Source organism: Heterodontus francisci, chromosome 10, assembly GCF_036365525.1.
Source record: "Heterodontus francisci isolate sHetFra1 chromosome 10, sHetFra1.hap1, whole genome shotgun sequence".
Taxonomy (NCBI): domain Eukaryota; kingdom Metazoa; phylum Chordata; class Chondrichthyes; order Heterodontiformes; family Heterodontidae; genus Heterodontus; species Heterodontus francisci.
This window is the reverse complement of record NC_090380.1, coordinates 67,566,363-67,578,437: the sequence shown is the minus strand read 5'-3', so window position 1 is coordinate 67,578,437 and position 12,075 is coordinate 67,566,363.

The window sequence follows — 12,075 nt, the reverse complement described above, 5'->3', positions numbered from 1 at the left end:
AAGGCTGCTGCTCCAGTGCAATACTGAGGGAGTGTTGTCCTTCAAATGAGTTGTTAAACTGAAGTTCCACCTGCCCTCTCAGTTGGACATGAAAAATCCTGTGGTACTATTTTGAAGAAGAGTAGTTGAGTTACCCCTCCCAATGTCCTGGCTAACAATAAGAAGAAATAGGAGTAGGCCAATAGGCCGCTCAATCCTGCTTTGCTTTAACTCCGCTTTCCTGCCTCCATAACCCTTGAGTCCCTCGACAATGAAAAATCTGTCTAACGCAGCCTTGATTATATTCAATGACCCAGCCTCCAATGCTTGGTGGGGAAGAGAATTCCAAACACAAACAACCCTCTGAGATGAAATTCCTCCTCATCTTCATCTTAAGTGGGAGACCCTTAATTTGTAACTGTGCCCATAGTTCTAGATTCCCCCACTAGGGGAACCATCTTCTCAGTATCTATCCTGTCAAGCCCCCTCAGAATCTGATATGTTTCAAGAAGATTACCTCTCAGTCTTCTAAACTCCAATGACTATAGGCCCAACCTGCTCAACCTTTCCTCATAAGATGTAAACCCCACATCTCAGGAATCAGCCTAGTGAACCTTCTCTGAAATGCTTCCAATGCAAGTATGTCCCTCCTTAAATAACGTGCCCAAAATTGGACACAATACTCGAGGTATGGTCTCGCCAATGCCCTGTATAGTCGTAGCAAGACTTCCCTACTTTTTAACTCCATCCCCCTTCATATAAAGACCAACATTCCATTTGCCTTCCTAATTACTTGCTGTACCTGCATGCTGACTTTTTGTGATTCATGTACAAGGACACCCAGGTTCCTCTGTATCGCAGCATTCTGCAGTCTCTCTCCATTTAAATAATATTCTGCTTTTCTATTCTTCCTGCCAAAGTGGACAACCTCACATTTTCCCACATTATACTCCATCTGCCAAATTTTTGCCCACTCACTCAACCTATCTATATCCCTTTATAGACTCTTTGGGCAGAATTTTATGAGTGCACCGCAGTTCACGGCGGCGCACTCTAAGAACGGTGTGCTTTCCAGGGTGGAAGAGTCAGTTACTAGGGGACATAGGTTTAAGGTGAGAGGGGCAAAGTTTAGAGGGGATGTGCGAGGCAAGTTTTTTTACACAGAGGGTGGTGAGTGCCTGGAACTTGCTGCCAGGGGAGGTGGTGGAAGCAGGTACGATAGCAACGTTTAAGAGACATCTTGACAAATACATGAATAGGAAGGGAATAGAGGGATATGGGCCCCGGAAGTGCAGAAGGTTTTAGTTTAGGCAGGCATCAAGATCGGCGCAGGCTTGGAGGGCCGAATGGCCTGTTCCTGTGCTGTATTGTTCTTTGTTCTTTGTTCCCATGTGGATGCGCTGTCCCTGAGCCCCCACGATATTACGTGCGGGGGCTCATTTAAATAGATGGGGCGGTGTGGCCACCCCAATGACATAGAAGGGGCGGCCTCCATGTCCCTGGTAACGGCGTCTGGCGCCACTGCGCAGGGGCCGGCACCTTTTTTAAAGGGCTTTAAGATCACACAAATAAGTTTAATTTTTAAAGGGGAGAAAATAAAAGATTTTTAATACATTGAAAGATAAGTGATGGAGGCCCTTCCACAACCCCCGCACGATGGTCATTGCAGGCAATGAAATGACTATCAGTTGTTTGTTCCAATACCCGAACTTTCGCCCCCCAACCTCCAATCTTTTGCCCTACCAGTCCTTCCCACCATCCCCACATGCAATAAAAATTGATTTCCCCACTCCTCGAACCCCTCCCACCCTGTAAATTTTATTCCTCCCCCTTCCCCACCAGGTTCTCGCCCGGAACTCCATATGGAGTTCCGCTGGCGCGCGGAGCACAAATGGCGGCCATAATATCGGAGTGGGACGGCTGCCGCCTGCAGGTCAGTTTATTTAAGTATTTTGCATGTTCATTCACATATGCTGATGAAGGGACTGTCGGCAGGCGGCAGGGAGGCTGCACCAAGGTCCCGCCGCCGCTGATAATATGTGGCGGGCCCTTCTCAACATCGCAGCATTTTACCAGCCCCCGTGTCACGACTTGCAACATCGAGGGGCCGGTAAAATTCAGCCCTTTGTGTCTTCCTCACAACTTGCTTTCCCACCTATCTTTGTATTGTCTGCAAATTTGGCTACAATACAGTCAGTCCCTTCATCCAAGTCATTAATATAGATTGTAATTAGTTCAGGCCCCAGAACTGATCCCTGTGGTGCTCCACTAGTTAGTTTGCCATTCTGAAGACGAGGGGAGGTGGTGGTGTAGTGGTAATGTCATTGGACTAGTAATCCAAGGGCCTAGGCTATTGCTCTGGGGACATGGGTTCAAATCCTACCACGGTAGATGGTGAAATTTGAATTCACTTAATAAATCTGGAATTTTAAAAAAAATGCTAGTCTAATTGTGACCATTAAACCATTGTTATTTGTTATAAAAACCCATCTGGTTCACTAATGTCCTATGTGTGATTCTAGACCCACAGCAATGTGTTTGACTCTGAAATGGCTGAGCAAGCCACTCCGTTCAAGGGCAAGAAATGCTGGCCTAGCTAGTGATGCACACATCCCATGAATAAAAAAAAATCAACATCATAAAAAAAGATTACCTGGTCATTATCACATTGCTGTTTGTGGGAGCTTGCTGTGTTTACAACAGATACTGCACTTCAGAATAATTAATTGGCTGTCATTTTGGATGTCCTGTAGTCCTGGAAGGCACTATATAAATGCAAGTCTTTCTTTTCCAATGCACAGGCTATCAGCTGAAAGGCAAGACATCATTTGGAGGAATTAGCATATTTTATAAGTAATCCAGTTTTGTGCTTTAGTATAATTTTTAGGCTTTCAAGCATTGAAACCAATGGCTGACAGGTCTGTAAGGGTCCAAGGAGAATGGAGGACAGCCCACTTTACAGCAAGAGAATGGGTGGTACTGGAAAGGAGCCTGGGAAGAGGGGACTATGCAGATTTATGCTGTGTCACCTGTTAAAAAGGTCATCAAGACAGGCAGGAAAAGAATTATTGCAAAATTTTGAGGGCTATTGTCTTCAGTCTTCACTTACAGCAATGATCAAAGTGCGAACCAGACAACTCCAGAGATGTTAGAACCAAATGCAAGCATTTTAAAGGTCAGCCACACTGTCCATTCCCTCACCCCATCCCACTCACTCTCCATTACAAATATGGTTTAAAAATTAGCCTAAAGATAAGATTTACATTTATAAAACCATGGCTAATATTTAAAGTAAAAAGAGTCAGAGACAGCAAAATCACACGATAACTGCCTTCACTCATGGCTAAGCATAACTCACTTGTGACTTTATTGCTTCTTATTTCACTTCCTGGTTTTAAGATTCATTCCACGCCTCCACACGTACAACTGGAAATAACATTAAATGAACCACAGCTAATCGAAGTTATGTTATTCAACAAATGCCAGGTGATCACAAGAATGTCATTGGTCTTTTATAGAAAGGGATATGATAAAGTAACTCAGGGTGAACAGTTCTATACCATCCACATTTTACCTAGCTTAGTAACAAGTCAAGTAACTGGATAATTAGTTTTTTAGTTCAGTATCTACATTTCCAAATATTCTTTATTCTCTCCACTGCTGCCTTGCATCATCACTGTGTTCTCCTTCAGTCATACAGGAAATTTACTCTTGGAATAGTGTAACATTAAAGGGATAAAATCTAAAAAGTCTTTTTACAGATTGGCAAAGCTTATTCTTCACATCATGGGCAAAAATTATAAATCCATCAAAAAACTACAAAATTAGCAATTCCAAGAAATAAACTTTTACTGAATTATGTGCCTGGTTTGATATTTTATTCAAAAATAGAAACTTGGTTAATTAACAAACTCACTTCATTTTTTTCTAGGTATGTTTACCTATTGAACTTACTTTAATTTTGCTGCTCACTTTTTGTCCCCTTTTTCTCCTCCCCTTCATGCTGTAGTCTCTCACAGCCATGTCCATGAATTTTTACCCTGTTATGCCAGTTTAAGTTCTTGTTTCATGCATGTGCAGCACGATATCTTCCACCACACTAATTGGAATTCTATAGCATATCCATGCTAATTTTACAGAGATGGCATTTTGCCATTTGTAGCAAGATCACCTATCTTCTGTACTGCTAATAGTGCACTGACTGCGGTGTAATTGTAACCAAAGTGCTTTTGATTTTTCAGGCTTAATGTATAAAATGCAGAAAAATGTACTATTATTCTGCTTTCAAATTTTCAGGGATCGAAAAGAGCTGACTATCCCAGCAGCATATTTCATAGTATAGAGGTCATAGTACAGAGCTCCATGCATACTGTTAGTTGCATGTGGGTGCAACATTTTTGTAACCTTACTCAAGAGCAGTAGAAGTGAGCAGTAAAACCATAATCATCTGCTTGCTCCTGTCTCAGAAATGTCTTCAGAAATTTATATATAAAAGAAGTGAGGAGACATGAAAAATGTTACTAGAGCGGTAAGGTTTTTGCATGAACATCCAAGTCAGTCTTTAAAGCTGCAGAACCCCATGAATTTTGCTATTGAATTAAAGGAACTGCCCAAAGTTAGTAGTTATTGCAAGATCCACAATTTAAATACATTTTGATTTTCAAGCTAATAAAATAGAAAGTATGCAGAATTGGATTTAAAGTAATTGATTAGCACCTTTGTGTCATTCCTCCAACCTGTCAAAATTAATAATTTAATTCCCTGGCATTATAAACAGAACATTAATTCTTTTTTTAAACGGAGTGCAGGTCTCATGGACTGGAATTGTGTTACCTCTATGAGTGGCATGAAGAGGCTCTGAAGACACTTTCAGTTTCATAGAAAACATTAATGAAGAATCCTGCTCCTAGTTCTTATGAAAATCATCGACATTTACAGCATAAAAAGATTGCTGTAAAAAAGAGGCTTATCAGGCCACTGCCAGGGCTAACTCTTCAACTAGAACTGTCCACTCTAATACCATTGTCCTATCTATTCTATTCTTCTTTTTCAAGTAACTATCCAAATCCATTTAAAATGCTATAGGGGGTAAAATTCAACTATGACAGGAGCACGCAATGAGCAGTAGTGATACACTGCTCGTTATACACTATGCCAAAACTGAACCTAAAGAAATTTTCACCCAGGTGTCTTAAGTTTTGTAACTCAATTCTTATGTAGCACCTTAAATTCCTTCTGAAGGCCAGAATTTGCATTAATTCATAATGATGCATTTGATATAAATTCTGCACTGCCTGAAGTCTCTTAAAACAAATCCTAGTGTACAGTAGTATTGTAGCTTTAGCAGCATAAAACAGACCATTCCTTCCATAGAGATTTTGTTTGAACCTTACTAGTTAGAGTTTAGGGTAAGGTGTACTTTAGATATAAATATGGTAGTTATGAATACTTATGACTAAGAGGTTTAATCAACTAACTTTTGCTCTTCCACATTTCCATACCTTTGAGTACTTGATGGCACACTGCTTTTATACCATGAGAAGCTTGGTTCAAATCTACTCTAGACTGATTGTCAATTGAAGCTAATTCCTCCCTGATGGTTATTAACTCTCGCGCAGGCCTGATTATGGGGATATTATCTTATAAGAGTTTGATATCTGGTCTGTGCTGAGTTGGTTGAGCACACCTGAGCAATCACTAGGAATACTGCAATAGGCCTAATGCTTCAGAATATAAGGAAGAACAATTCGCCAGGAATCATGTTCTTGAAGGGATAATTCCCCTCTGCAATAGGTGCAATAAGACCAAAAATACATAGAATTATAAAAATAATACAGCACAGGAGGCCATTCGGGCCATTATTCCAATGCTGGCTCTTTGAAAGGGTGATCCAATTACTTCCCACACCCCTGCTCTTTCCCTATGGACCTGCAAATTTTTCCTTTTCTGGTATTTATCTGATATCCTTTTGTAAGTTACTATTAAATCTGTTGCCATCACCCTTTCAAGTAGTGCATTCCACATCATCACAACTTGCTCCTCATCTCCCTCTGGCTCTTTTGTCAATTATTTTCATCTATATCCTCTGGTTACCGACCCTCCTGACAGTAGAAACAATTTTTTGCTGTATTTACTCTATCATATCTGAAAATTCAATGTAAAACTTAATTAGCACGTACTTTCCTCTGTGAATAAAAGGTATCCAAGGAGACTGTTGCTTTTGTTGCTTTTTACAAGAAAACGTGAACAACCCAATGCTGACCTTTAGTTCTCTATCTAATGTCTAATTTTCTGCCATTGTGGAACACATTATAATTATTTTTCTTCTGATTAATGCTAAAATATTGCCACTTTTGTTAAAAGTATTGTGTCTTTATTAGCATTAATTCAATTCATTAAATTTTAAAACAATATGTTTTGAAGGATGCATTTTGCATGTAACTTCAGTCAGAAACTACACCACAACAGAGATTCTATGCATTCCAGAAACTCTGATGCTTTGTATGCTGCTGTCCTGATTCCAGCGAAAATAATTTAAACAATTGCTATTTCACCTTATGATAAAAGTTAAAGCCTTTGCTTGCTGTAAATGAAATAAAATAAATTACAACAGCCTCCATAGCGGTGGAGCATCTGATTAAGGAAATGTTGGTTTACTTCTATACAAAGAACGGAATGACAAATTAAACAAGGTAGACAGCCTCTCACAGAGTCCCTCCACAATGAATAGTAGCCATTTGGCATTAAAAACAAAGCTATGTCTTTCTGTGCTCTGCTGGAGGCCAAAGGAAACCATTGTGAGGCAGCAACATGAAATGGACTACCCCCTCCCAAAGCAACTATGAGAAAAAGCCTTAGAATTAGATGATGAGAGTATGTCAAATAAAAATGAATTTTGGCAGCTGTTGAAAGAATATCATTACACTGAACACTGCACATGCTTACTTGGAAACCCAAATATTTATGTCCATAGACAAAATGAACAGTAATTTCTTTTGATCAAACTTAGTTGCGGGTCCAGATGATTAATTATAACAATGTTGCTTGTTAGAGCTGTAGGCTGATGCAGCACAGAATGATAGGCTAAAAGCAACATACTGTGGATGTGAATGATAGGACAAGAGTTTGTACTGGCCTCTTTTCAGGGACCGGGTTCCCAATCCCAGTTGTGTGAGTGTGAAAATCATGTGAGTCTTTTTTCTTTTTCCTCTACTGATTTTCTCATCAAAAATTTCTCCCATCACCTCCTTTCCTGAAACCATTGACGTCCTATTATTCATGGATAGAAGACTGGTTAGCTAACAAGAAATAAAGTGTAGGCATAAATGGGTCATTTTCTGGTTGGCAAGATGTAACAAGTGGTTTGCCACAGGGATCAGTGCTGGGGCCTCAACTTTTTACAATTTATATAAATGACTTTGATGAAGGGACCGAAGGTATGTCGCTAAATTTGCTGATGACACAAAGATAGGTAGGAAAGTAAGTTGTGACGAGGACATAAGGAGGCTACAAAGGGATGTAGATAGGTTAAGTGAGTGGGCAAAGATCTGGCAAATGGAGTATAATATGGGAAAATGTGAAATTGTCTATTTTGGTAGGAAGAATAAAAAAGAAGCATATTATCTAAATGGTGAGTGATTGCAGAGCTCTGAGATGCAGAGGGATCGGGGTGTCCTAGTGCATGAATCACAAAAGGTTAGTATGCAGGTACAGCAAGTAATTAGGATAGTTAATAGAATGTTATCGTTTATTGCAAGGTAAAGGCCTGCTCGGGTCTGCAAATGAGACCTGACCTGAGCCCGACAGAAACCAATCCGACCCCGAGCCCGACCCAGCCTGAGTCCTTCCATTTTTTCCCATGCCCGACCCCATCCAACCCGACCATCGGTTAACCTACCTTCCGCTTTTCACTTTGTTCCTTACCTGCACAAGCTTAAAATAACTAGCAAAACCACCTTTAAAGTCCAAAAAGTAAAGTAACATTAAAGTCACTTACCTGAGGTAGTGGTAGAACGTGTCCGATCCGACCCGAGCCCGAATGCTGGACCCGGAAGTGCAACCCAACCCGACTCGAACCCGATACGTCGTCAGGTCCGGTCGGGTTCGGGTCGGGTAGCAGGCCTTTATTGCAAGGAGAATTGAATACAAAAGTAGGGAGGTTATGCTTCAGTTATACAGGGCATTGGTGAGACCACATCTAGAGTACTGTGTACAGTATTGGTCTCCTTATTTAAGGAAGGATGTAAATGTGTTGGAAGCAGTTCAGAGAAGGTTTACTAGACTAATACCTGGAATGGGCGGGTTCTCTTATGAGGAAAGGTTGGACAGGCTAGGCTTGTATCCCCTGGAGTGTAGAAGAGTAAGAGGCAACTTGATTGAAACATATAAGATCCTGAGGGGTCTTGACAGGGTGGATGTGGAAAGGATGTTTCCCCTTGTGGGAGAATCTAGAACTAGGGGTCACTGTTTAAAAATAAGGGGTCGCTCATTTAAGACACAGATGAGGAGAAATATTTTCCCTCAGAGGTTTGTGAGTCTTTGGAACTCTGTTCCTGAAAAGGCAGTGGAAGCAGAGTCTTTAAATATTTTTAAGGCAGAGGTAGATAGATTCTTGATAAGCAAGGGGGGTGAAAGGTTATCAGGGGTAGGTGGGAATGTGGAGTTGTGGTTACAATCAGATCAACCATGATCTTATTGAATGGCAGAGCAGGCTCAAGGGATCGAGTGTCTTACTCCTGCTCCTAATTCGTCTGTACGTGTGTATGTTTGTATGAGTGAGCCTTAACTTTAAAGGACAGCACATCAATTCACTCCATGTAATATCCAGCAAAGTCATTTGTAATGATCAGCAATGCAAACCCTTGCCAAGTTCCTTCGTTAAATCAGGGATGTTGCAGCCAATGGTACTTTCCTTGTTCAGATTGGCTAATTTTATGAACTTTTCTAACTTGAGAACCAATAAGAGGGAACAACCTCCTTGACCAATCTCCCTATCACAGATGCATATGTTCACAATACTATTGGTAAGAGTGACCACCGCAGTGTCCTTGTGGAGGCGCAGTCCTGTCTTCACACTGAGGATACCCCTCCATTGTGTTGTGTGGCACTACCTTCATGCTAAATGGACTAGATTAAGAACAGATCTGGGAGCATGGGATATGGGGAGAAAGTGGGAACAGGGTACTGAATTAGACAATCAGCCATGTTCTTTTTTGAATGGCGGAGCAGGCCCAAAGGGCCGAATGGCCTACTCCTGCTCCTATTTTCTATGTTTTCTATTAGCTTTTTTTATTATATTTTAAATTATTTTTGTTGAGGGGTGAAGTGTACTGGTGCTCTGCAATTCTCCACATAGTGAGTTGCTAACCTCTGCTGAGCTGTTGGGTTGGGTGAGTTCAGAGCAGAGGCCAATCATGTTTCTCACATAAACGGTACAAAGGGAGGGTAGAGCACAGGCCATCTACCCTCTTCTCCAACACATATATTCAAACACTCAGCCGGAATAATCAAGTAGAGCTAAAAAGAAAGGAAAAAATAAAATTACTTGTCTGAAATAGATACACCAAAAATGCAGACTTGTTGCGTAGTACCTGTAAGAATCTATGGGTGAAATTGCACAATATGATATTAGCAGGCCATGTAAGTACCTATTCATGTGTAATAGGGTGACACATCTAATATTAACATTCTATTATGATTAAACCCCACTGGAGTTTTCACAATAAGCTAATGGGTACCAATACTGCTGGTGCAACAGTTTATGACACCATTTTTGGTCCACAAATTGAATGACATTTTCAATGATTATAATGGATCAAGTGGTAGAATGACACTACAAGTTAGAAAATTAGGGGGCAGTGGGTTGGAGTGGAGGGTTGCAGGCTTAGACTTTACAATCTCAGTCACACCGTTGTGAAGAGATATCAAAGAGTGATTAGGTCATTTTCAAAAGAAAGGAGAGAAATCAGAAAAAAAGTCATTGCAGGTCATTGACCATTATGCAGTAAGCTACACATCTTGGCAGTGTTCTAGAAATTGCATTCGGCTTAGAGCATGCTGTCACCTCCTGAAAAGTTTAAAGTTTTCTCACCGTCTGTAAAGAGGCAGCTTAATAAATTAATTTGCATTGCTTTGACATAATTCAGCTTGGTTGTGTGTAACATTGTACTAATAAGAATTGCAGATAATGCTTCTGGGCTCCCCAACTCCCTCTGCATCAAAATCTTAGTCTTGTGTACAAGGCTTGGGCATCCTGAAAGGATAGTTAATAATGTCTGTGATTATGTAGCTCTGAGAGATGGTGTACACGTCTGTGTTCTCATTAATAAACAAACAACAAACACCTATATATAAATGAGGTATTGGTGATCTGAGAGATAGCTGGGAGCTCTGCTATTTAGTTTAGTTATACAGCACTGAAAGAGGGCCCACTGAGTCTTTGCCGACCATCTTCTTCTTCTTCTTTGGCCTCCTTATCTCGAGGGACAATGGGTAAGCGCCTGGAGGTGGTCAGTGGTGTGTGGAGCAGCGCCTGGAGTGGCTATAAAGGCCAATTCTAGAGTGACAGGCTCTTCTACAGGTGCTGCAGAAAAATTTGTTTGTCGGGGCTGTTACACAGTTGGCTCTCCCCTTGCGCCTCTCTTTTTTCTTGCCAACTGCTAAGTCTCTTCCACTCGCCACACTTTAGCCCCACCTTTATGGCTGCCTGCCAGCTCTGGCGAACGCTGGCAACTGACTCCCACGACTTGTGATCAATGTCGCAGGACTTCATGTCGCGTTTGCAGATGTCTTTAAAGCGGAGACATGGACGGCCGGTGGGTCTGATATCAGTGGCGAGCTCGCTGTACAATGTGTCTTTGGGGATCCTGCCATCTTCCATGCGGCTCACATGGCCAAGCCATCTCAAGCGCCGCTGACTCAAGTGCCGCCTCAAGGACTTCTGTGTTGGAGATACGGTCCTGCCACCTGATGCCAAGTATTCTCCGGAGGCAGCGAAGATGGAATGAATTGAGACGTCGCTCTTGGCTGACATACGTTGTCCAGGCCTCGCTGCCATAGAGCAAGGTACTGAGGACACAGGCTTGATACACTCGGACTTTTGTGTTCCGTGTCAATGCGCCATTTTCCCACACTCTCTTGGCCAGTCTGGACATAGCAGTGGAAGCCTTTCCCATGCGCTTGTTGATTTCTGCATCTAGAGACAGGTTACTGGTGATAGTTGAGCCTAGGTAGGTGAACTCTTGAACCACTTCCAGAGCGTGGTCACCAATATTGATGGATGGAGCATTTCTGACGTCCTGCCCCATGATGTTCATTTTCTTGAGGCTGATGGTTAGGCCAAATTCATTGCAGGCAGCCGCAAACCTGTCGATGAGACTCTGCAGGCACTCTTCAGTGTGAGGTGTTAAAGCAGCATCGTCAGCAAAGAGGAGTTCCCTGATGAGGACTTTCCGTACTTTGGACTTCGTTCTTAGACGGGCAAGGTTGAACAACCTGCCCCCTGATCTTGTGTGGAGGAAAATTCCTTCTTCAGAGGACTTGAACGCATGTGAAAGCAGCAGGGAGAAGAAAATCCCAAAAAGTGTGGGTGCGAGAACACAGCCCTGTTTCACGCCACTCAGGATAGGAATGGGGTCTGATGAGGAGCCACCATGTTGAATTGTACCTTTCATATTGTCATGGAATGAGGTGATGATACTTAGTAGCTTTGGTGGACATCCAATCTTTTCTAGTAGTCTGAAGAGACCACGTCTGCTGACGAGGTCAAAGGCTTTGGTGAGATCAATGAAAGCAATGTAGAGGGGCATCTGTTGTTCGCGGCATTTCTCCTGTATCTGATGAAGGGAGAACAGCATGTCAACGGTCGATCTCTCTGCACGAAAGGCACACTGTGCCTCAGGGTAGACGTGCTCGGCCAGCTTCTGGAGCCTGGTTAGAGCGACTCGAACAAAGACTTTCCCCACTATGCTGAGCAGGGAGATTCCACTATAGTTGTTGCAGTCACCGTGGTCACCTTTGTTTTTATAGAGGGTGATGATATTGGCATCGCGCATGTCCTGAGGTACTGCTCCCTCGTCCCAGCACAGGCAAAGCAGT